General features: G+C 36.2%; 1 protein-coding gene and 1 pseudogene across 1 annotated transcript in view; one reads left to right on the top strand and one right to left on the bottom strand.

Moving 5' to 3' along the window:
• Window positions 1-25,117, bottom strand: part of LAMA2 (laminin subunit alpha 2) — a 458,292-nt gene that overhangs the window by 421,766 nt on the left and 11,409 nt on the right. The gene's annotated exons all lie outside the window — the stretch shown is intronic.
• Window positions 17,135-17,477, top strand: LOC107531014 (large ribosomal subunit protein P1 pseudogene; annotated as a pseudogene).

Here is a 25,117-nt window from a genome sequence, read left to right as displayed (position 1 = left end):
ACTCAACTTTATCTTCATTTTGTGAAAAATGAGTTGGGATTTAAGTTCAAGCTGTTGTACCAACTGCTTTTGGTAAAATGCCTATCCCCAGTTATTGGCACCTGGACATTATGAAAGGGAGAAGGAGAACTGAATGCAAAGCAGCTGTTCTCCACTCGCGATTGGATTAGTATGACATGGATCAGATGGATTAGCAGGCAACTGGTCAGTCAGTCTGATGGCAGCTATGCTTATTAAAAACCCCAGAAGTGAGAGATTTACTGTAACAAATGTTACAGTAAATATTACTGACATAAATATTTTTTCACAGGTTAAGGTATTCAGAATTCTAACAGATGGTCACTAGAGGGAAAAAACACAATTAAACCTACTAAAATACATTTTTAATCAAAGATTTGAAGTAAGGCCCATTTATGAATATACTTCTTACTGATACTCTCTCAGATGTTTGAAGACAACTGATGTATCTTTTCTGAGCTTGCTCTTGTATATGATAAATATTTGCCATCACCCCAGGCATTTATTAAATGAACCTTCAATGCTACATCCACTCTTTCCTCAAAAATTAACCTGTCTGCCCAGCCAGGTGTGGCTCAGGAGTTGAGCATTGACCTATTATCCAGGAGATCATGGTTCGACTCTCAGTCAAGACACATGCCCTAGTTGCAGGCTCAATCCCAAGTAGGGAGCATGCGGGAGGCAGCCAATCAATGACTCTCTCATCATTGATGTTTCTATCTCTCTCCCTCTCCCTTTCTCTCTCTGAAATTAATAAAAAAATATTTTAAAGAAATTTTAATCTGCTTTCTTATATTTGTCTAAAGTATGGCTCCTGAAGTATGTTTTCCAGATTTAACTTAGCAAACAGAAGCTATAACAGGACTACAACCATTCTTATTTTAGATCAGTAGTTTGCCAACTCTGGGATGCATTTAAGGATTTTGGTAAACATGCAAATTTCTGGACCCAAATCCAAAGATTCTGATTAATTTATTTAGTCTGAGTAGGGTCCCTCACATATGAATTTTCAACACCCTTGGTGATTTAGACTCTGGTGAGCCAAAAACCAGTGTTTGAGCAACCATTAAAATTATTAAGATCCCATTAGCTGTTTTGAAACTCTATCAGAGGTCTGACACCTAATGAACTTTCTGTTCACTAAACCTCTAAGATTAGACATATGAGTTCCCAGACTGTCAGGTTCTGGGGAACAAATCACAAGAGCTTTTACATATCACTATTAAATTACATCATCACTGATGTTTCGCTCTAACCTGTGAAGATCTTTTGAAATCTTGATTTTGTCATTCGTGTTTGTACATTACAGAGCTGACACCAGATATATTTTATAAGTGGTCTCTGTAAATCTTTCTTAATGTCAGCAGCTCTTTCTTCACAAGGCACCTCTAACCAAAGAGCCTCTCATTAGATTGCAGTGATGTTCTCACAAGGAGAACATTCGCTCCTTCTCTTCTTTGCCTATGCCATATAAACACGCTCTTCATTTTCTCCTACATTATTCATAAATAGTAATTTATTTTTAATATTATTTCCACTATTTTCCCTGATAAGCTAGCAAGTAGAAAGAACTTACGAAACTCTCCTTGTTTTCTGGTCATTTGGAAAAATGTATTATGTACAAGCCCACATAGAAAATCATAGTTACTTCTAAAAAAGTAAAAATTGCTTAAGATACAGTCTCTGATCAAACAGAAATAAAACTTAGGTGCCTTAAAATAATAAACAAGTTGATTTTTTTAAGGGAAAAAATGAGGCGAGTATGTATAAATGCGTGATAATGAGAGTCCTACAGAGCAAATCCGAGGAAAGCTGGCAGAGATGGATTCCTGATCTGGGCTACAATCCACTACCACTCTGCCTACAGGTCATGAGGACAGTCACTCTGCTCCCACACCTCACCAGCAGCCCCAAGTGAGTTCCCTCTGGTAAGTACTTGGGATTACCTGCAGGCAAGGCAGTTACCAATAGAATTGACAGTTATTCACTGCGCTCCATCATACGCAGGTAAAAAACCATATATACATATATATAACATTTTTAAATGTCATCCAAAATAAGACCACATGTTAACAAGCCCATTAAGATATATCTTCCTTAACTAAATGTTCTTTGCTCTACAAAAACATTAACTAGAGGACTTATTCTAAAGAATTCTACAGAAACTAAACTTTTTTATTCCCCAGAAGCATCAGCAACAAGAAATCTACCATTTCCAGTACACACAACTGAAAAAATATATATGAAAAAATGTTTTCATCTCCAAGACAACAGTGTTCAGACACATACAGGCAAACTTTTAACATCTCTTTAAATGAGTCGATTTATAGTTCTGAAAATTAAATTAAAAGGCTAATTTATTCAGTGTTTCTAGCTGTTGATGGTCTTTTCTTTCGCTTTGCCTTTAACACTGAACTGGAAGAAAAAGATTTCTCTAGTCTTCAATGAAATCCCAATAAATAGTAACTTAAATGACAATGCAATAGACACTTTTAAATGCTACGGTAGACATACTGTTATTTTCAAAGCACTCGAGTGCTATCAAACTCTGTTGATAAATATTTTTTCAAGTTTCTCCTAAAAGAGCTCAATGAAAACAGAAGGGGAAAATAATAGATAGGGTGGGTGAATAAGCACAGAGTCAAGGCTGAGAAGGAAACTCAAGGTTTAAATCAGAACTTGGCTAAGGAGAGCTGTCACACTGAAGTCAAGAGAGGGCCACACTGTTGTGCTTCAGTTGTTGGGTTTGCTTCTAATCATATATCTTGGAATGTTTTCTGAGCTTATTATAATGAGGCTGTTTCTTGATGCTCTTTTGTGGTTGAGCACTTTAGTAAAGTGCTAAATTTAGAGAGTGTTCTTCAGAGATTCTCTTTTCAAACTAAGATTATCAGAGGCCAGCATTGTCCCCGTTCGTCTTCTATCTCTGAACTTCCCAGTGACAGAGGTGTGCGTGGGTTATGTGATGACCCTTTGTTACACGGTATATTTGCAAAAACCACCCTCAGTAGATTACAGCTTCCTGGGCACATAGAATAAAACTATCATCCACCACGTGAGAATATGTTTTAATGGTGTGAATTATTAATGAAACTCATTATCATGTTTCTCACTTATGCATTTATCATCCCAATTTTTTTTTAGTTCTAAGCTCATCAATTTGTCAAGCATGTTATTTATAAAAGCTATATTTTAAAAATCTCTTTAACTGAATATAAGAGAGTCAAAGAATCAGTAAAATATATAGTTAAATTTCACAGTCAAGAGCCAAATTAAATGATGCACAGAATATACACAAAAAGCAGGGCCTAGTTTATTTATTCGATGCATTCGTTCATTCATTCGCCATAATTCCTCCCTATCCCAGATGCATCTTTCAAAAGCATTCAGGTTAATCTTCCTGACACAAACTTTGATTACATGCTTCACTTTTCAAGAGCTCATAATAAATCTCTCCCACCTTGATTTCCCTAGCACCTAGTACTATATGGCTGGTAATTAGTAGATATTAAGTCAGTATTTGTTGAAAGTTTGAAATAAATTCATTTTATCTAAATTGTTCTTCCTGATTCTGAAGCCTTTCCATTCACTTGCTCTACCCCAGAAAGCCTTATTTTTCACTATTGCCTACAGAAAACCTCCTGCTCAGGAAATTTATCTTAAAAGTCCCATGCTTATTCCACACCATTGCTCTTGACCTCTTCCTTTATGCAATATATGGTTCTGCACCCCTGTAAATACTAAACAGTTCTAATTAATGCTTAAAAAACATTCTGCATATCTAAGGATGCCCTTTGGTTTCTTGACATTTGTGTCATATTTCATGATACGTCACTCTTAGTTTTAGCCATGGAGGTAAACAAATATTAACCACAGAAATATGATACATTCTTTATTCATTCCTGACTGCATTATCCATTTATTCCCTCACTCAAAATTCATTTTTTCCAACAAACATTTATTGGGTGTCAATCAGTGCCAAACAATGTGCTAAGCATGAGAGAGAGAGAGAGAGAGAGGAAAACAGAAATCTTTTCCTCATAGTGCTTACAATAGAGAAAGAAGGGATACTAATTAACTTGTTCAAAAAGTCAACAATTATAATCCATGATTAGTGCTAAAAGGGAAAAGCATAGGAAACAACAGTACCCCTAATAAGGGGATGTGATCTAGTTGGGGAGAAGGGGCATCTAAAAAGAATTCTCTGGGAAAGCAATATTTGACTGAAAGTTGAAAAATGAGTGGGGAATGATCTAAAGTAGTAGGAAGGCTCAGAGATAAGGATTTTTAAAAACAGTGGAGAGAACACAACACATTCAATAAATCAAAAGAATCAGTATGGAGGAAACGTAACTTGAAATACAGTGGCAAAACCTATGATGGGCAAGAATGGTGGAGGCTTTTATGATCTTTATTATAGGAACAATGGTAGATCACTATAAGCTCTAAAATAGGGGAGTGACAAACATCCCTGGCTGCTGTGAAGAGAACAGATTGGAGTGGGCAAAAATGGAGTAGAGAAGTCTTTTTGGAAGGCAATGGTGGGGGCTTGCTCAGAGCATTCAGGGAGACCCAGGAAGGACAATTCAGTCGGCCTAGGAGAGACCTTTGTTTCTCAGGGGAGGTAATGCTTAAGCTACTTGTCTTATGAGAAGTAGGAGTTAGTCAATAAGATGATGGAGGAATTGGTATTCCAGTCTCTGACTCAAACTGCTACATCATTTCTTTCTTGTTGGCCCTTCTGTTCCTCTCTGCTTTTGATTATGAGCCTACACTTTGGATCTGTAACCACAATACTTATCTGCCCCCTCATCTCTGGGTGGCCTTCCTCAATATGGAATCTTCTTTCCTGCCACCCTCTAAAATATGCATGCATTAAATTCCTTGTTTATTCACATATTTAAATTTTGCACTGCGTATCAGATACTCTGCTAACTACAAAGAAATCACAATCCTTATAAAACTCAAAGTCACTTGAAGAAGAGAATGTTATAAACAGATTCATGTTTTCATTCAACAGTATTTCTTGAATAGCTACCATGTACAAAGCATAAAGATACAGCAAAGAAATAAGAAAATAGTTGATCTTGTAGGGTTTACCTCTAGTAAAGAAGATAAATTGTAAAACATTATAAGGGCTATTACAGAGACAATTACAATAAAGAAAACTGTTAATATCAAGAGGATAGTAGAGTGTACATTTTCACAAAAGAAAAGAATCTGAGTGGGAATTAAGGAGGAATTAAAAGTTGCAGAACCTTTGTTTTGTTTTTGGAAAATAATTCTGGACTTAGTGTTGGGTAGAGGATTGCTCAAATTAAGAAGAGGCTAGCAACAAGAACTTATGTGAAAGTCTGTAATGAATGTACAGGGAGAAAATCCTGAAGTCTGGACCCTGAAAAGGTTACAAGTAGTAAGATAGAGAGAAAAGAGTGGGGTCATTCTGAGGTTTCCAGAGCAGGCACCATGGGTCACTAACTGAAACTAAGGGGGCACGACATGGAGTATGTTTGGGAATAGAGATGACAGACGCCTATCCTTTTTGCTCACCGTATTGTTTTGCTCACCCTTAAATGTTGGTCCTCCCAGGCCTTTCTTTTTCCCTTGTGGTACATAAGAAATCACAAAGTGATGTTTACAAAAAAATACAAGCAAGTGGGAGGAGGAATCCATCTGAGAAGAACATCCTGTGAGAAGTTTGAGAGATAAACTTTAATGTTCAGCACTTTAATCCTTCCTCAGTTACATGGAATCCAGGCACTCAACTCACACTCATCTGGGGAAGCAGATGTGCTGGTGAAGTGCTCAGCTTCCTGTACTAGATGAAGAAACCTTATGTTTGCATACCAGCCCCTCCCTAAACCAACTGATGACAACTCAATGTCTGTAACCTTTCCAAGTGTTTCTCCATCTAAAACACGAAATGTCAAAACTTTCTTCATGAGAGAATGATGAAGATGAAAGGAAATAGTCCATACAAACAGTGCCTAACACTGTAAGGACTTCATCAACATTCGTTATAAATAATAATAACAAATACTTATTATATATTATGACCTGTTCTAACTACTTTTTTCCTACCATTTAATTTGATCCTCATAACAATTCAGTAAGATAGATACTCATTAATATTATGATCACCATCCCCATTTTTATAGATAAGAGAATTGAGGCACAGAGTTTTGGTGACTTGAATAAAGTCATATAGGTGGAAGTGCTGAAGCTGTAATTAGAATTTGGCAGCCTGGCTTTAGAGACCCTGAAGTTCCTACAAAGACCCAGGACATCCTTGCCTGATCCCAGAAGCTGTAACCAAGTGTTCACCTACTGATATCTGGCCCTGCCTAGGGACCACTCTCCTGTACCATTCATGTCCCATATTGATTTCTCCTTATTTTCAGTTCTTCCTACTCATAGGCCATACAGTGCAATTGTGAATTTAATCCTTTACTCTTACATTTCTCTGCAATATATGTAACTCTTGTCTTGAGCAAAGGCCCTAGAGGAAAGATTACATCCAATACTTGGTGGCCTCTTTAGTAACAACTTCAGGCTTCACTATAAGTAAACTCTCAGTAACCACTTGAGTGATTGATTCTCAGGCTCCCCAAGGCAACACTACCTAAAGAAGTGACAGCTGGATAGACTTGCATAAGATCTGGTCACCCCTACTGAAGATTTCACATTAACATCAATGCAGTCAGTGACACAGAACTTCACTTATAAGTCTTTGGCTAAAGTTGCCCAAACAGAAGGGGGCTCTTGCAATGTGTGAAGAATGATCTAATCTTGTTCTTTTGTCTATTACTGTGAAGATTACTTTTACAATGAAATACAGGGGCATATTTAAGTATGGTTTTATAGAATAAAAATTTTTAGGTTTTTTTCTCCTTTTCATAATTACAATTAGGACAATATAGAAAAATACTCAATGCCTGGGGTCATTATATTACTCAGAAAAGAATGGTGGGCGCATTTAAAGTAATTTAAGAAAAAAAAATATAATGAGCAATTGCTATTTTTTAAAACCAAGTAATAGACCTAAAATGAAAAAAATAAGAACAGATTTTACAATAACAGTCCAAGTGCACTATTTGGAAAGCAACAGCTTGAAAATAACAATTCTCTAAAGTAACTTTATGGTTTAAAAATGACTCATAATTTTTACCAATACATCTCCTAGGAGAAGAGAAACAAAAGAAATGCTTGAAAGTCAAAATAAATCATATAATAGAGTAAAAGTCAAAGTGGATCTTAGAAAAAATAATTTTTAAGAAGATCATTTTAAAGAACATGACTACCATGACATTTTCTTTTTTAACTTAAGGAATATTCATTGGCAGTGCTGACTGTTTTTGCCAATAACCACATGATTTCTAAAAAGTAAAATGGCAGTTTTAAAATCCAATGTAATCTTAATTTCATTCATTTATTTAAGATAAATTTACCAGGCATCATGCAAGAGAATGTGCAATAAAATCAAAGTAAAATAAGAACATTTCCTGCCTGAAAAGAACTAATCGACTCAGAATGATAACTACAAAGTGTGATAACTATAATGGAGACTCAGTTCCTTTGGGACTTGAGGGAAGTGTTGCTTGTCCCTTTTATACAAGGGTTCGGAAAAACCCTCATAGAAATGGTGGCACTGAAATTGTTACTTAAGAATAGGTAGCACTTCAACGGCACTAGGAGATGTTATCCTAGATCATAGGAACAGAACAGCAAAAGAGGTAGAAAGTGTGCAGTGGGTATGCCTGTAGAGATACAGCAGGGGTTGTTGTAAAAGGAAGTTGAGATATACATTGTGATATGAAGACCAGAGTAAAGAGAATGAAAAATATTGGAAGTTTTTAATAAGGAATTTATATTAGCCATATTTTAGAAAGATGAATATGATAGTGCTAGAGAGTAATTAGAGGAGAAGAGACTTTGAGTAGTGAAATCAGTTCAGGGAATCTATCACTTAGGACAGGCTAGAAGGCTGTATAACCAGAAATTCCAATGTCTCAGGGATTAAACTAACAAAGATGTTTCTTGCTTCTTCGTGTGTTTTTGGCCTGTGCAAGAGCAGTAATTCTTACCTTCTGTACTCAGGAATCCATCTGGAAGATCATTTGTCTCTATATCATGGTGAACTGTCCACTGGCTTTTGAAGGACTCACTCTAAGAGCTACACGTGTGACTTTTGTCCACATGTCATTGACTATGGCTATGTCTAACTTCAGGGGCTGGGCAAGTGCAAACCTACTATGTGCTTGAAAGGAGAAAAATGGAAAATATTCATGAATAGCACCAGTGACGACCTTAAAAGATGATTGCATATAAAAGATAAAAGGTAATGAGGATGTAAGCAGTAGGAATGGAAAGGAATGAGAGTAAGGGAAATACTCTAGAAATGGAATTGAGACCTTGCTGGTTGATATGGGAGGAAAGAAAGGGATCTAGTGTGACTCTAAGGACATACACCTGGAACACCACTGGTGTCCTTCTCAGAAATCAGAAACTAAGGGGAGAAAGAATTGATTGCATCGGTGGTGGTGGAAACTCTCAAAGAGAGAATGCTTAGTTGTTAAGTTTATACCATGTTAAGTTAAAAGTCCTGGCAGGGATGTATGAGTAAAAGTATCCAAAGGACAGTGAAAATTAGGAGCTGGAGTGCACAGAAGAGTTGGAATACAAAAATAAGGATTTTTAGAGTCACTGACATAGAAGTAAGGTTTAAATCTGTGGGCACAGATGAGACAATGAATTTGTCATCATTACATTGACCTTATCACAGTCTTTAGCCAATAGAGAGAATGTTGATCTTATTTTATTGGCTTCATATTCCTGGAAGTAAATAAGCTACTGATGATAAAAGCAATGCAACCAGAATTTGCAAAGTTGTACAGGAAAAAGAAACACCACTATTTTAAGTATTAAAATTGGTGATCGTTATGTATTTGGAATTCTTCAGGAGTCTTTTTCTAATGCAGTCTTACAGCTTTTGCATCCCACTCCTAGAGGTCCCACTGGGATGATCATAAACACATACCTAAAGATGATCCCTTTATGGTATTCTAACAGTTCTGCAGTTTTTAAAAAGAGAGCTTTCCTTTCCCTTTGCTTCAGCATGCACAGACATAAACTTTTAGCAGAAAAGCAATGAGGCAAAGCCTTTATGCAGAATTTTAAGCAAATTTCTTGAAAAAGATTCCAGCTCACAGAAACATTTTGCTTGTCTGTACTGATAATTAGGAAATGATCCATTACATAGTCAACAGACTTACAATTAGCCTCAAAGTTAAATATATAAAAATAAAACACTCTGGGGAGAATTTTTCAAATGATTAGTCTGAAAGTAGATACTGAAATCAATTTAGTGGGTCAAAACTGGTATTAAAAATAAAGAATATAGAGTAGAAATATGAGAGAGCACTGAATGCAATAATTCTAAATACTGTTTGAAGACATTTTATAACATTATCATTGTGTGTGTGTGTGTGTTATAGAAAAAACTGGTAACAATTTAATGCAGGATGGGGCAAAGTAGGTTCACAGTTGTTCATATGGAAAGTAATACAATATTTAATACATAATAATATAAGAATAAACTCCATGTTTTGTTTACTCACAACTGTAAACCTACTCTTGCCCCACCCTGTATATGTCTTACCAAGAAAAGAGTTTGAAAGCCACTGCTCTGAAGGAGTAAGGAGAGAGGAGGGAGACTGGTTTGTTAACCAGGGAATTCTTTAGTCATTTCAGTAGTTAAAGACAAATGATCGGCTATGAACCTCATTTCAATTGCTATGAACATTCTCAGTCCCTTAAAATCCACCATGTCTTTGAGCTCTGCTGCTTTCAACCTTACCATTTTGGGCTTGGTTGATGGCTTATACCCAAAACTACACCTTAGAGTATGAATGTATTCAAACTGGATGTCAACTTTAATCAGATTCAGCATATACATACTTAATGCTCCATTTCATCTTTGTTAGCAGAGCTTAAGTGTACGGGGATTTGTTTCACAATCTTACCAGTAATACTACAGCATTATATCTGTTGAATACTAAATCACTTTATCAGCTCTGAGCTTTACTATGATAGTAAATATTTCTCATTGGCAAAGTGGTCTTATCTACTTCAAAAGAAGGGAGGGGTTCAGAAAATAGGTCAGGTTTCCTGAATTATCTCAGAAAATAATTACCAATTTTAAAAAGGAACATAAATATTAAAAATATGGCCTGTATTAACTTTTATTAATCAAGACACAATACTAGTATAAAATAATGTTTAGATATAAAATATTGCATTGTTATTTTAGATCTTTCTATGTTGAAACAAGATTTAAGCAGTCAATAGTTTGGGGGTTTATTAAAGCATGTGAGTTTTGAGACATTTCTTTCCACTTCTTCATCTTTGGTTCACCTAAATATTGAGAACAAATGATATTATTGAAGTATCACAGAGCTATCTGAGTAACCTCTGGGGATTATGAATTTGGGATCTGATATGTTCTGATCTTTGAAACTGAAAACTTCTCATATCTAAAGTTTTGAGACCTAAAGGAGAGTTAATATTTGTACTCCAACCCCTATTCCCACCACCGCCGGAAAGGATTTTTAAAGAAATTTCAAACAGATTCAAAGCTAATGCACTTTGAAGAGTTGTGAAAAGCTGTGACTTTATCTTTGAAGCCCAACACTTCACTCAGAATAAGGAATTTTAGGAGAAGCAATAGAGAAATGGTAGAAGAGGCAGGGAGAAATCCTAGATCTGGTGGACAATTAAAAAGTCCACAATAATGGCTGATTAGTGAAGGGCTAATAGAGAGCCTCAGTGCAAAGGAATCAAGACCACAAAGAATGGGGCAGCCCAGCCGGGCGTGGCTCAGCGGTTGAGCATCGACCTAAGATCCAGGAGATCAGGGTTCGATTCCCGGTCAGGGCACATGCCTGGGTTGTGGGCTGCAGCCGATCAATGACTCTCTCATCATTGATGTTTCTGCCTCTCTCTCTCCCTCTCCCTTCCTCTCTCTGAAATCAATAAAGATATATTTAAAAAAAAAAAAATGGGGCAGAGAAGCGAATGAGAGGCCACTTCTGTTGGGGCCCAGGATGTTTCCCTCCCCCAACTAACACTGTTGCACACACACAACAAGATGTGCAGTAAGATAGTATTTATGTGAAAGACAAGGCTAATCAAAGGATAAACCATATGTTGCTCTCGTGCCATATAATAATGTGTTTATGTAAATGTATAAGAAAAGACCTTATAATCAAAGAATAAAGACTGATTTTCTCTGGATAGAGCACTAGGAGTCAGGATATTATGTTTAAATTTTACCACCTTAACCACTTTGAAGTGTACAGATGAACAGTATTAAACAATCATATTGCTATTAAACCATGACCACCATCCATCTCCAGAACTCTTTCAACTCAAAAAACTGAAACGCTGTACCCAGTAAATAATAACTGCCCCTGCCCCGGGCAACAACCATTCTGTTTTCTATCTCTACAAATCTGACTACTCCATGTACCTCATACAAGTGGCATCATAGAGTATTTGTCTTTTCTAAGTGGCTTATTTCACTCAACATAATGTCCTCAAGGTCCATCCGTGTTGTATCATGTATCAGACTGTCCTTTTTTAGGACAAATAAAACCCTATTGTCTGTATATATTGCATTTTGTTTATCCTTTCATCCATCTTTGGACATTTGTGTCGCTTCCGCCTTTTATCTATTGTGAATAATGCTACTAAAGTCATGAGTGCAGAAGTATCTCTTCAAGACCCTGATTCCAATTGTTTGGGGCATATACCCAGAAGATGAACTGCTGGATAATATGGTGACTCTATCTTTAATGATTTGAGAAGCTGCCATACTGTTTTCCATAGCTGCTGCACTATTTTATATACTGGAAGCCAGAAGTCAGAAAACAAGGTCTCAGATGCTGTGAGGAAGAATTTAGTCCATGCCTCTTTCCTAGCTGCTGGTGGTAGCCAGCAATCTTTGACACTGCTTGTCTTGTAGCTACATCACTCCAATTTCTACTTCTATCTTCTCGCTGCCCTCTCCCTGTATCTCTGTGTCTCTTCTTATAAAGACACCAGTCGTATTGGATTAGGACCCACCCTAACCCAGTATGATCTCGTTTTAAATTGATTACATCTTCAAAAGTCCTATTTCCAAATAAAGTCACATTCATAGGTACTGGGGGTGAGGGGATTTCAACACACCTTTTTGGAGAACACAATTCAATCCACAACAATCGCTTGCAAACGGCTTCCCATTTTTTACTTTTTGGAGATGAATGCTATAAATTAGATTGAAACAGCCCCTATTTTGAGTCATCATTTCAGAAATTGTTTTGTTTTTATTTAATACCACTGTTGCCAACTTTAAAAAGGAGAGATTACCTTTGTCCAATACTTTCTCAAATTCAAAGATAATTACTTTCTGCACTTACTGAAAATTATGTTACTATATAAAATATTCTAATAAATTTTCACACTGCAGGCAAAATATAATGGTTTTCAGGTGTTCTAAGTGGCCCTGCTAAGATAAGTGGGAGCAGCAGCGCAGACAGAATCAGATGATCAGAAATGGAATGTAAGTGTCCACCCAAAATGTCAGTTCACAGCCTCTCAGTTTTTTTTCCATTTCTTCTTCTCTTGATACTCAAGATTTGGTTCTTTTCTGATCTCCTTTTTTCTCTTTCTCCCTTGTTATAGTGCTTCATACTCTCTTAACGTCCCTCCTGTAATATAAAAAATCAAGAGCAAATGTCGAAGTGCCACAACACCCTAAAATTATTTTTGTCTCATAAATTCATTTAACTCATATGCATATTTTTAGTAGCATCAATGTGGCAATAAACACTTATTAAGCCTTGGGGATTACAGTGGTGAATAAAAACTAAGTCCTGTCTTGACAGAACTAATGCTCTAAAAGGAAGCACAGAAATTCTATACAAACATGCTCAAATGGGAAGAGGGTTTGATTGGAGATGTACAGAGCAAATATGAGTACAGAAAACAGGGAAATTCAAGCTGGCCTAGAGATCAGGAAGTATTTCTTGAGGGAAGTATATAAGTGCAATTGTGACAAATTGGCAGAAATTACTCAGGTTAACAGAGGGTGTTGCAGGCAGTGACACCATCATGGGGCCAAGCTCAGAACTGAGAGAATGCATGACATGTTCCATAAATCCAAGGGCATTCAGAATGGCTAGAGCTCAGAATGCAATCTAAAATGTGAGAGATGAGGTAGTGAGAGATGAGGCTGGAGAGAAATGCAAAAGCCAGATCAGGAAGTACCATATAAATAAGGTGACCATAGAATTCACCCTCCAACCAGGCCACTTCTGAGAATAAAAAGGGGCACCTTTAATAATTAGGCTGGGGCAGCAGGTGTAAACCAGGGTTGCCAGAGAGTAACTGGAATGTAAGGCCACATGATTTTTAAACCACAAATACTAAGGTCATTACAGAATTTTATACAGAGGAGTGGTTTAGTACTATTGCATTTTATAAAGCTTGCTCTAGCTGAATATAAGAAGCAAATGGGAGAGGGTGAGTGGAAAGCAGGAAGATCCATTAAGACCACTATGGTGACTTCTAGTTGTAAGATGACAGTGGCCTGAACCACTGAAATAATTGTGAGCCTGTAAGAAAACTGATGAAGTAATATTAGGTTGAACCATATGAAATTGCTGCTACTCACCATTTTTAACCTGCAAACAGCTTCAAAAGGTTCAACTAATAGATTTGCAGGAAATACGGTTGATTAGACTTCTTTGGTAAGTGTGTGCTAGACAAATAAACAATCTGAAACATTAATGTGTTATGTTTCTCTCCCATGTGACCAATGCCAGCTGAATCTTAGACTGTGAGGGCATCCTCTTATTGCAGAGAATCAGAGATTGGGGGCAGGGAGAAGAAGAGAACAAATAAAGATCCGAAATCAGTGGTTTCTGAATCCAAAAGGTTAGAATACATTGAGTCAGTTGGGGTGTTTGAAAGTAAATGGAATTTCCTCTCCACTGAGTTAGTTCCTCCAAAATCCACCATCACCAACTCCTAGATTAGACCATCCCCTGGACCACTGATGGCAGAAGAACTGGCAGAGGTAAAAAGAGGAAAGTTAAACATATGGTGGTCCTCTGCAGAACTCTGGGATTAGCATAGCAGACCCTAATGTCAGATCACCGGGTCTGCCACCTCGTAAGTATAACTATGAGTAAATCCTTTAATCTTACACCTCAGGTTCCTCATCTACAAAATGAGAATATTACCTACATCATTGCATTGTTTTGAGAATTAAATAAGTTAATATATTCCCAGCACTTATAACAGTACATGGCAAATATTATCCACTATATAAATGTAAGATTACAATAGTAAGTAGTATGAGTATTATTATTATTATCAGAATTGACTGACATCAATTATAGTTTAAATACATTAAAGCTTAAAATATAGGACACTCCATATTGCTACTTCTAGATACTGGAAGAAGAGTTGATTGCTATGGCTCCTGCATAAATAGGCCCAAGCAAGGAACCAACCTAAACAGTCACCCTGAGTGCTCCATGGTTCTCAAAGGGGGAGGCAGAAGGTAAGTCCCAACACTCCGTGTGCCCCTCATTGAAGAAACAGAGTGGGAGTCAGTTCACTTGCTAGAGACCACCAGAGCACAGTGAAAAGTGACCAGCAAAGTGATCAGCAGAGGAAAAAACTGTGGGCCAGATGGCAAGCATGCATGAGGCTAATACTGAAGTCACCTTGGGAGAACTGAATCTGTTCTAGGAAGGACTCCTGATCTTTACAAGTTGAAGCAATCACAGTATATCCAAAATATACACCTCCCTGTTCTGACACCATGATGTTATATATGTCCCCTAGACTCAGATCCCATATCAGGAGACATAGCTGGAAGCTAAAACTTAAAATTACTTAGTTTTAAATAGAAAACGGACCAAAACTTACTAAGTTAAACTGAAATTACTTAAAAACACCTAGATTAAGTTGCCTACCCCCCTAAGCAAATGAAGTTCCTAGTTACAAATCAAGTTCTCTACTAGAAATATAAAAGTCACTTTTTTTTTGCACAATACTGTGAATATACCTGTTACAAGTGACTGTTGGGTGTAATGAAGAGAATAAAGAAAATAAATACTAGGATGACTACTAGGTTTCTAGCTGGACACTGGGGGTGACAGTGCTTTTCTAGATATTATTAGGGAACAGCTGGAAGAAAAGTAGAAGACGATAAATATGCAAATTCTAACTTCCAACATTCTTTTATTTCTTTTTATTAACCCTAACTTCTCTTTAGATGATTCAGCATTATGTAGACTTTTATGATTAAATTTTTTTAATTTATTAAATTTTCAGATAAACATATTACTGCAGTGCAAATGTATGTACATTCATTCAAGCAAGTTTACTCAGATCCTGAGTGTATGTTTCCAATGGCTTTAAAACCAAGTACAGGAGTTCTACTTTACTAAATTGAGTTATAAGTTTAGAAAATTTACAATAATAATACAAGTTTTTTTTAATAAACATCATGAAGTTGTGGGAAAATAATTGCTTTTGCTTACTTGCGAACCTTTCACTCCACAGAAAATAACAAAACTGCTGTCTCACACCAGGTTGGCTCATACCACTCCATAGAAATGAAGTTCAGAGAAAGGCAATGAAGAGGACAATAAGGAATATTAAGATAAAGAGAAAGGAAGACAGATATAGGGAGATAAAGTAAAATGACAAAGAAAATAGCTGTATAAAAATGAAACAACACTCAGCATTGTACATCATCAATAAAGAAGTTATGAAGGATTTAAAATTCCCTTTAGAACAAGTAGTACTGATTTCTTACCTCTGTAACTAAATATTTTAATACATAAATCCTAAAGCAAGTCAGGGAAACCTCTTTCTCCACTGAGATTAATAGGCTATATTTAAAGCAAATAAAATTTCTCTCTTGTGGTATGGAAAAAGGAGTAAAGTAGAAAGTAAAAGAAAAGAAAAAATGACTTTTTAAAATTGAGAACATAGACCAAATTCTTAAACAGCTAAGAAAAATAAGGTAAAATAAATTTCTCCATATATAATTACAATTCTCCAAGATGCTCAATTAATTTCTGGTGTTAAATGATAAAGTTTCTTTTCTTTTTTTTTTTTTTGCTTATGTGTAGTTTTTAATTGTAATGAGTAAGTAATATACATATACTGCTTCTATTATCAGATTTTTTTAAAAGGGGGGATTTCACATTCTATTGGTGGAAGGGGAGAAGCAAAGAGAGGCAATGAGACATCATGAGATAGAGTAAACGAAGAAAAAAAAAATCCAACCCAAAGAGAATGAGAGAAACAAAGAACAAGAATTAGGAGGGTTGAGGTAAAGAAGGGGGAATAGTAAATACAAATGTAAAGATAATTGGGTAAGGGGGAGCAGTCAAAACTCTTCATCTGTCTTAAAACTAATGCTTTAGGGGTTCCATTTCCCCAAACCCCACCCCATCAGGTCCTATCTTACCATCTGCACCATGACTAATCCACATCATTCTTATTAAAACAGAGAACACATCCAGCTGGAAGACCAATGGGTGTCCAATTTTACTTGATTGTTCAGACGAAAAAGAAGTTGGGGGGAAAGTCTCTGAATCACCTCTACCCCTAAGTCACAGACTGACCTCAAAGCCACTGCTGACGGGACAAAACAGCTTCTCTGAGTTGTGCGATGCCTCCCAGACTTCTCTATATCCGCACTATTTGACAAACCCCACCCTATATGGTAAGGATCTTCAAGTTGAATGCAACCAGATTCTAACTTTAAAAGCAATCACTGGATAAAAGCAAATAAGTCACAAGGGAAGAAAGATGAAATGCTAGTTATTTTATGAAAACATGATCAGAGTGGTGATACTTTTCAGATTACAGTATTCAATTGCCATGCACAATTATAAGAGCACTGCATACTCACCCCTTTCCCCAGCTGCCCCTAAGGTGCTCCATCCTTCCAAAGAAGCTAAGGCCTCATTAGGGTGAGGCCCTCACTTCATCTGGCAACTAGCATAGCTCCAGCAACAGCAGCGCTCACCCAGCACTTGCCCACACCATGGCCTAAGTCTCGGAGTTCACCTACATCTAGTGGGCTCTTATCCTGCACAATGATGAAGCGAGAGTGACAGAGGAGAAGATCAATGCCCTCATTAAAGCCACTGGGGTAACTGTTGAACCTTTCTGGCCAGGCTTATTTGCAAAAGCTCTGGCCACTGTCAACACTGAGAGCCTCATCTGCAATGTAGGGGCTGGTGGACCTGCCACAGCAGCTGGTGCTGCATCAGCGGGAGGTCCTTCCCACCTCCACCGCTGCTGCCAGCTGAGGAGAGAAAGTGAAAGCAAAGAAAGAAGAATCTGAGGAGTCTGATGCTGTCATGGGCTTTGGTCTTTTTGACTAAACCTCTTTTGTAACACATTCAATAAAAAGCTGAACTCTAAAAAAAATAAAAATAAAGACTACTGCATACTCCATTTCAAATGTAGTCACATAACTAGTGAAGTATTCACATATCAGAAACTCAGTGATTCAAATACCAATTGCTCAATTGCTAAAATAAGTATCTACACCTAGTGTTCTCTCTGATTATAACATTCATTCTAGAGTGCCTACAGACTCGATGGATGAGAACATGAATCAGTAGAATTATGGTCTTTCAAAAATTTGCCAAGGACTTTGAAATATTTGGCCTCCATTCCCATATCCCCATTTAGTTAAACAGGCTCTTTGGTTACCTGGCTATCATGCTGCACAGCTAGGACCATGAACCCATTGCTGAAATTTTCCATGAGAAGAAAAACCATCAACACCAAGGCTGATGGATGGTGACAAACTAGCAGTAAAGAATAATAGCACAGCTGTTCGATAATAAATAACAACAGCTAAATAAAAAGCATAATTAAACATGAGGTACATATGCAATTAAGTATTTTCATTTCAATGAAAATTACATTTAATAATAGTGAAATATTGTTATATTATACATCTTATTTTAGAAACAAAGAGTGAACAAGTTGTCTCTCACCATGCATGCTTGATGGACTAGAGCCCAATGATTGAACTTGCACTATCTCCCACAAGGGACAATTATAGTTCTCACTACAAATAGCCAAATAAAGACTAAGGTTTTCTATTGTGGCCTCAGAGGTCCATTTTTTAAACTACAAATAACTGGCAGGCTATCCACTTGCATAAACATCATTCCAAATTGTGATACAATTCTTGTCAGACAATGTATTTCACACTGTTTAAGTAATGCTCTGAGTGGAGTTATATAAGACACTGCCAAGCTCACCTGCCGAGAAACACGCTTCAGTAGTTCTCACGGAGCGTGAAGGCATTTATCATTATTCAAATAGAGAAGGAAAGAAAGGGTCTGATGTCTTTGACATTATAACTGGCTTGTGGTAAACTGCTGTTGAGCAGTATTCAGTGGGCTGTATTTATCCTACACAACTGGAAGAGATCTCTCATGCTATTCCACAAAATACTAAAAAAAGTCAGAAATGCTCCGGGTGGAATTCTTTCCTTAGCTCTTACCCTGTACTCCCACAACTCAAGCACAGGCTAATCTAAAAAACAGATTAGCCATTAAAAGAGGGGGAAATATGTGAGTGTGTAGGTATGGATGTTTGTACATAGGTAAGCTTTTGTTTTATATTTTAAGGAAAGCAATATGTTTTTTCCATCATATTTTCTGTCTTGTTCATGTGAGTATCCCAGCAGAATGTTTACAAAAATTTTTGACAAAGGTAAGTATAGGTTTCCCTGGCTGGGTGGCTTGGTTGGTTGGAGCATTGTCCCATACACCAAAAGGCTACAGGTTCCATTCCCGGTCAGGGTATGTACCTAGGTTTCGGCTTCTATCCCCACTGGGGTCGGGGGTGGAGGCAACTGATCAGTATTTCTCTCTCACATCCTCACATCTCTCTTTTCCCCTCTCTTTCTCTCTATTTCTCTCTCTCAAAATCAATAAAAACATATCCTCAGCAAGGATTAAAAAAACAAAACAAAACAAAACAGTAAATATTGGTTGATTTTCAGCACTTGGCCAAATATTGAATGCACAGCACTGGTACTCAGGCAAGTTCTGTGTGAAGCAAAGTATTTTCTTAGACCAACTGTTCTCCCATCTCAACCTTCTCTCTGTCACCTATTAGGGTCAAGCTATAAACTGCCTCATGTAGAGCTACTCATAAAGGAGTATAGCTAATTGTTTTGTGTTCTGTTGCTCAAAATCAGTAGTGTACATTAGGTATAGAAACATTTGAGGGAAAACTGTTTTTAGTAAAATTTAAAAACTGAATAATTCCATATATTATGAACATCCTATTGAATTTATAAATTTGTAAAATACTATATGAATATCCTACCAAATTTAAGAACACATTTTAGATAATATAAATTAAAACATTTATGTTCAATAGTAATGAACTAAAGAATGACTAGTTCATCTTCAATCATCAGCCTGTTTTAGAGAATTTGCTATCCTTACCTTAAGGCTGAAGTAAAAGAATTATCTTAAGGTTCTCCTATATGGTAGTGTCCATGAAAACAGACTTTGTTGTCTATCTACTGAGGTGGTACAACTTTAAAATTAAAACAAATAAAATAAAGTGAATTCTTCTTCTGAAGTGAACATAGCTATTTCAAAGTTATGAGATTGGACTGATATGTACAGGGCCCAGGAGCTATGTTGAACTGAAACAAGTATCACCCACATAGACTATGGAGGATTACACAGTTAAATTATACAGGTTAACTCTTATCATAAGTAGTATTTCTTTATTGCTCATTTCACATTTTGTTTGCTAATTTCAGCAGTCGCTTTCATAATAAACATGCATATATTTCCTAACGTGTGAACTCAAATGTACCTCAGTACCAATGAAACAACATTGACCTCCCTGTTTATACCAGGAAGCCAGTGAATGAGCACAACCCCGGGTCTGAAGAGTCAAACTAACATACCGTCCCCAAAACGTGCGGCATTTGGGAGCTGTGAGTTAAACGGCTGAAGCAAACCTTGAGCCATATCGAGCTATTTTTAAAGTAGAAATAAAATCCCTTTCCGTGTTTGTCACTTCTAGGGCTGGAAATTATTTTGGTTAACAACCTTGAGAAAAGAACAGATGAGGAAGTCAGCTTTCCTCTTCTCTTGTAATGTTTTCTCTTCCATTTTTCCACAATCCATTTCTTATTTTTCTAACTTTGATCTAGTTTTTCCATATATTTGTACCTACAGCAGAAGAGGACAGCTGCATTTAATGGCACCCACACTCACTATCAGAAGATATCTGAGACAGCTGTGACATTAAAAGCATATATAATCTACATAACAGATAAATTTTCTCTTTTCTTGCACATAAACCTCAATTAAAAACTCATTTAATTTAGATTGACTATGCGCTGAAGTAATTCCATTACATAAAAATATGTGCATGCCTGGCATATTTTGACTATATTTTATTGCTAATAAGCACGTCTAATCTGCTCTGAGAGCTTAACTCTGACTGCTTTATTACTGCAGTTATAAAATATCCTGTAGATGCCCACAAATCAGATTCCAGAGGTAGGAGTATATAGTAGCTTTAGTCACTATGTTGTAACAAGCTACAAGTACAGTTTTAAAAGGAATTTTGCATTAAATACCTCTAGTTAATAATAACACCAAATTATTAGTGTCACCAAACAACTGAAGTACAGACATATCTTAACTACATGAGGATGTTTATCCAATATGAAAAGTTATAACAAAAAGCCTGTGTAGAGTAAAACTCTCTCCACATACATACTGCCTGTATTGATCTCATCGTATATATATATATATACGTCCTCTATTCTCTACTTACGCAATTCTTGCAGGAAAAAAAAAAATGACTCGCTCATCTTTGTATGCACAGTATAGAAAACCCTTTCTTGCTCATAGTATATATTTACCACATTCTTGTCTAATGAATAAACTGGGGCCTTTCTTTTCCCAGTATTATTATTATTGTTGCTTTATACATGGTGATAATACTACAGAACAATAGCTCACAAGTGACTAAAAAACCTGCTCTATGTGTTGAACAAAATTTACTCTGTTTTGTATGCATATGTAGAATTTTAATAGAAAATTTTGCCAGAAAGCCTCTTGAAGAATAAAACCATTCCATATAAAAAAAGCTTTTCATCATTATTTTTTTCTTCTCTAAAAGAGAGAGAAAAAGGGATTAGAGAGAAAAATGACCAATTATATCACCATTCTTTATCCCCAAAGTTAGCTTAACAAAAAATTACGTTGCTAGAAGTCAACACTAGATTAAGATCATGCCTTGGTTTTGGGAAAGTAAAATGAACCAATCACTTTGGAAAAACAATTTTTCCATTTATTATAATATTAAATGTATAGTATTTTCCATGCAACCTGGGAATTCTACTCCTAGATAAATATAAGAAATGAAAACATGTCCATAGAAAGACTTGTACATGACTTGTATATGGCAAATTTATTCACAGTAGCTAAAAACTGGGAACTGTCCAAATGTCATCAACAGGTGTTAAGTTAAAAACTAAGATACATTCATATGTTGGAAACTCTTGGCAATTAAAAGGAGCAAAATATAGATAAACACAAAAACATGCATGGTTTCTATAAACATCAGGCTGAGCAAAAGAAGGCAGATACTAAAAAGTACATAGTTGGTGATTCATACAAAGGAAATTCTAGAACAGCTGAAATTAATCAGATAAAAGGGAGGGAGTGAAGAGACTTTCATTCTTGACTGGGGTGGTAGTTACAGGAGTGGATACATTTGTTATATGTAATCTAAATGTATACTTATGTGTTCATTTTATTGTATATAAGTTACAATTCAAAAAAATTGTTTTAAAACAAGAGATTGTGCCTATATGGCATACTGTAATTATCTTACAGTCCAGGAAGAGCCTTGTCTCCTCAGCTGTAGAATGGTAACCACAATAATACCAGTCCTCAGGGATGTCAGGAATAGTTGAAACAAGGCGAATAAAATATCTGACATAGAATTGGTACCACCTCTACAATAGGACAGAAAATGAAAGCTGTGAAAGCTAAATGAAAATAAGTTTAAACTCAACATACAAGCTATATTTTCTAAAGAAATCTTATTACACCCATCTACATAAATGTGTGTGACCTAGGTAATGATCCAAATACACATCGGAGAACAACACTTTTAACTGCAAGACTTCTGTTAGGCCAGGGCCCTAAATAATGGTTACCATAAAGGTTGATTTTGGAAATAGAATTGTACTACAGGAAGCTATGACCTAGAATATAGTGCATAGTCTAGAGCCGCGGTTTTCAACCTTTTTCACCTCATTGTACACATAAATTAATTACTAAAATTGTGCAACAGTTTATTTTTTTGCCAATTTGACAAAAAAATAGCTGTAATTTTTATTCATTCTCACCAGACAGCTATTGTTGTGTTGGCTGTTGTCATTTTTTTACTTGACAATCTAAGGGAAAAGAGATCAGTGCCCCTGATGAAATAGTCAGGTATTGCATGTTTTAAAAATTCTGTGGCACTCCAGTGTGCCGGGGCACATGGGTTGAAAATTGCTGGGCTAGAGAGATTTTGGAAGTTATCTGGTTTCTAGAATTATGTATCATTACTCAGAAGAAAACTTGTCAACCAATTTCCAACTAAACTATAAAACAGTTTATTATTTCATTTAGCTCATTAATTCCTTCATTAATTAAAATTTGCATATAAGAAAACAAACAAACAAACCACATAGACATCTTTGGAAAGAGACATTATTCTGTTAACTCCCACACATATGCAAGCTGGCTAATCTTAAACAGCTGTCTTTTTCTTCAACTAAATGAACAATGCCTATTGTATTCTGGCTTCCAGATGCTGAACAACATGTGGTATGTTAATATGCCTTGTTTCTGACCTGGCAATAATGCTAAGGAATTTAGCAGGAAATCTAGCCTACAGATAATCTTATCTTGAGATATAGAAACAAACAAAAATGATGCTCAAAATTACTTTATTGTTGAATTAAAAATGCTAATTAAAACTGTTGTAAAGGATATTTTTTAACTTTATTTATATTGTTTACACTATTACAAATGTCCCCATTTGCCCGCCTTTGCCCACCTCCACTCAGGCCCCACCCCCCTTTCCCTCTGGCCATCACTACACTGTTGTCTGTGTCTATGGGTTATGAATACATGATTTTTAGTTAACCTCTTCACCTTCTTTCATCCAACTCTGTTATTCTTTCTCAAGATTTTTGAGGCTATTCAGACTCATTTTTGGTTCCATATAAATTTTTGGAATATTTGTTCTAGATCTGTGAAATATTCCATGGGTATTTTAATAGGAATTATGTTGAATCTATAGATTGCTTTGTATTGTATGGACATTTTAGTGATGTTAATTCTTCCAGTCTATGAACACAGTATTTGCTTCCACTTATTTGTATCTTCCTCCATTTCTTTCTTCAATGTCCAAGTACAGGTCCTTTACCTTCTTGGTTTATTTTTTTCCTAAGTACCTTTTTATTGTTGTTGTTGCAATAGTAACTGTGATTGTTTTCTTGTTCTTCTTTCTGATACTTCATTATTGGTTTATAAAAATGCCACTGATTTCTGAATATTAATTTTGTGTCCTGCTGCTTTGCCAAACTCATCTATTAGATCTAGTAGTTTTTTGGTGGAGTCTTTAGGGTTTTCTATGTACAATATCGTATCACCTGAGAATAATGACAATTTTACTCCCCCCTTTCCAATTTGGATACCTTTTATTTCTTCTTGTCTAATTGCTGTAGGCAAGACTTCTAGCACTATGTTCAGAAAGAGTGGTGAAAGCAGATATCCCTGTCCTGTTCCTGATCTTAAAGGAAATACTTTTAGTTTTTGCCCATTGAGTATGACCTTGGCTTTTCATATATGACCTTTATTATGTTGAGGTATGATCCCTCTATTCCCACTTCTTAAATGATTTTATCATAAATAGATGCTGGATTTTATCAAATGCTTTTCTGAATCTATTGATATGATCATATGATTTTTTATTGTTCATTTTGTTTATGTGATGTATCACATTTATTGATTTGCAAATATTGTACCAACCTTGCATTCCCAGAATAAATCCCATTTGGTCACAGTGTATGATCTTTTCAATGTATTGGTGGATCTGGTTTGCTAATATTTTGTTGAGGATTTTAGCATCTATGTTCATCTGGGATATTGACCTATAATTTTCTTTCTTTGTAGTGTCTTTACCTGGTTTTGGAATTAGGATAATGCTGGCCTTGGATGTCTTCTCTCCTCTTGACTTTTTTGGAATAGTTTGGGATAGGTGTTAGTTCTTCTTTGAATGTTTGGTATAAAATTCACCTGTGAAGCCATCCGGTCCAGGGCTTTTGTTTGCTGGGAGATTTGTGGGTTTATTTTTTAATTTCTGCTTCAATTTCATTATTTGTAATCGGGTCTATTCTGGTTTTCTGATTCTTCCTGATTCAGTTTTGGAAGATCGTATGTTCTAGGAATTTGTTCATATCACCCAGTTTGTCTAATTTATTCATAGGTGAAGGGTATTTCTATTCCAAAAATGTGACTCTAAGTTACAAACAGCATGCCCCCTAACTGAGCAGAAGAACTAAGACTGTGGGTGGCATAATAATGAAGCATAAAGCTGTCTTTTGAGATAGTTACTATCTCTATGACCCTCCCCCCACCCAGATAGGAAAGAGCAGAAAGAGTAGAAAGAGTAAGAGAAAGAGTTGTAAGGCTTAAGCGCATAACCTTGTGGATGATCTTGACCTGGATGAATTTTAAATGTCCCTCCCACCAAAATAGACTGAGTAGTCGTGGCCTAAGCATTAGTCAGTCCTGACTCTCAGACCCTTAAGGAAATGGTGGTTCTAGAATTAATAGTTTTAAGACTATTCTAGGTCAATTTTCTCTCTGGATATGGTGTTTAAGGGCTCTGCTCAGACAAAAAAAAGGGATTCCCTGAAGCTAGATGCCTACTACTGAGATCTAGGAATAGATGAAAA

The sequence above is a fragment of the Miniopterus natalensis genome, chromosome 5, assembly GCF_054644295.1.
Source record: "Miniopterus natalensis isolate mMinNat1 chromosome 5, mMinNat1.hap1, whole genome shotgun sequence".
Lineage (NCBI taxonomy): Eukaryota > Metazoa > Chordata > Mammalia > Chiroptera > Miniopteridae > Miniopterus > Miniopterus natalensis.
This window is presented reverse-complemented; position numbering and strand designations above follow the sequence as displayed.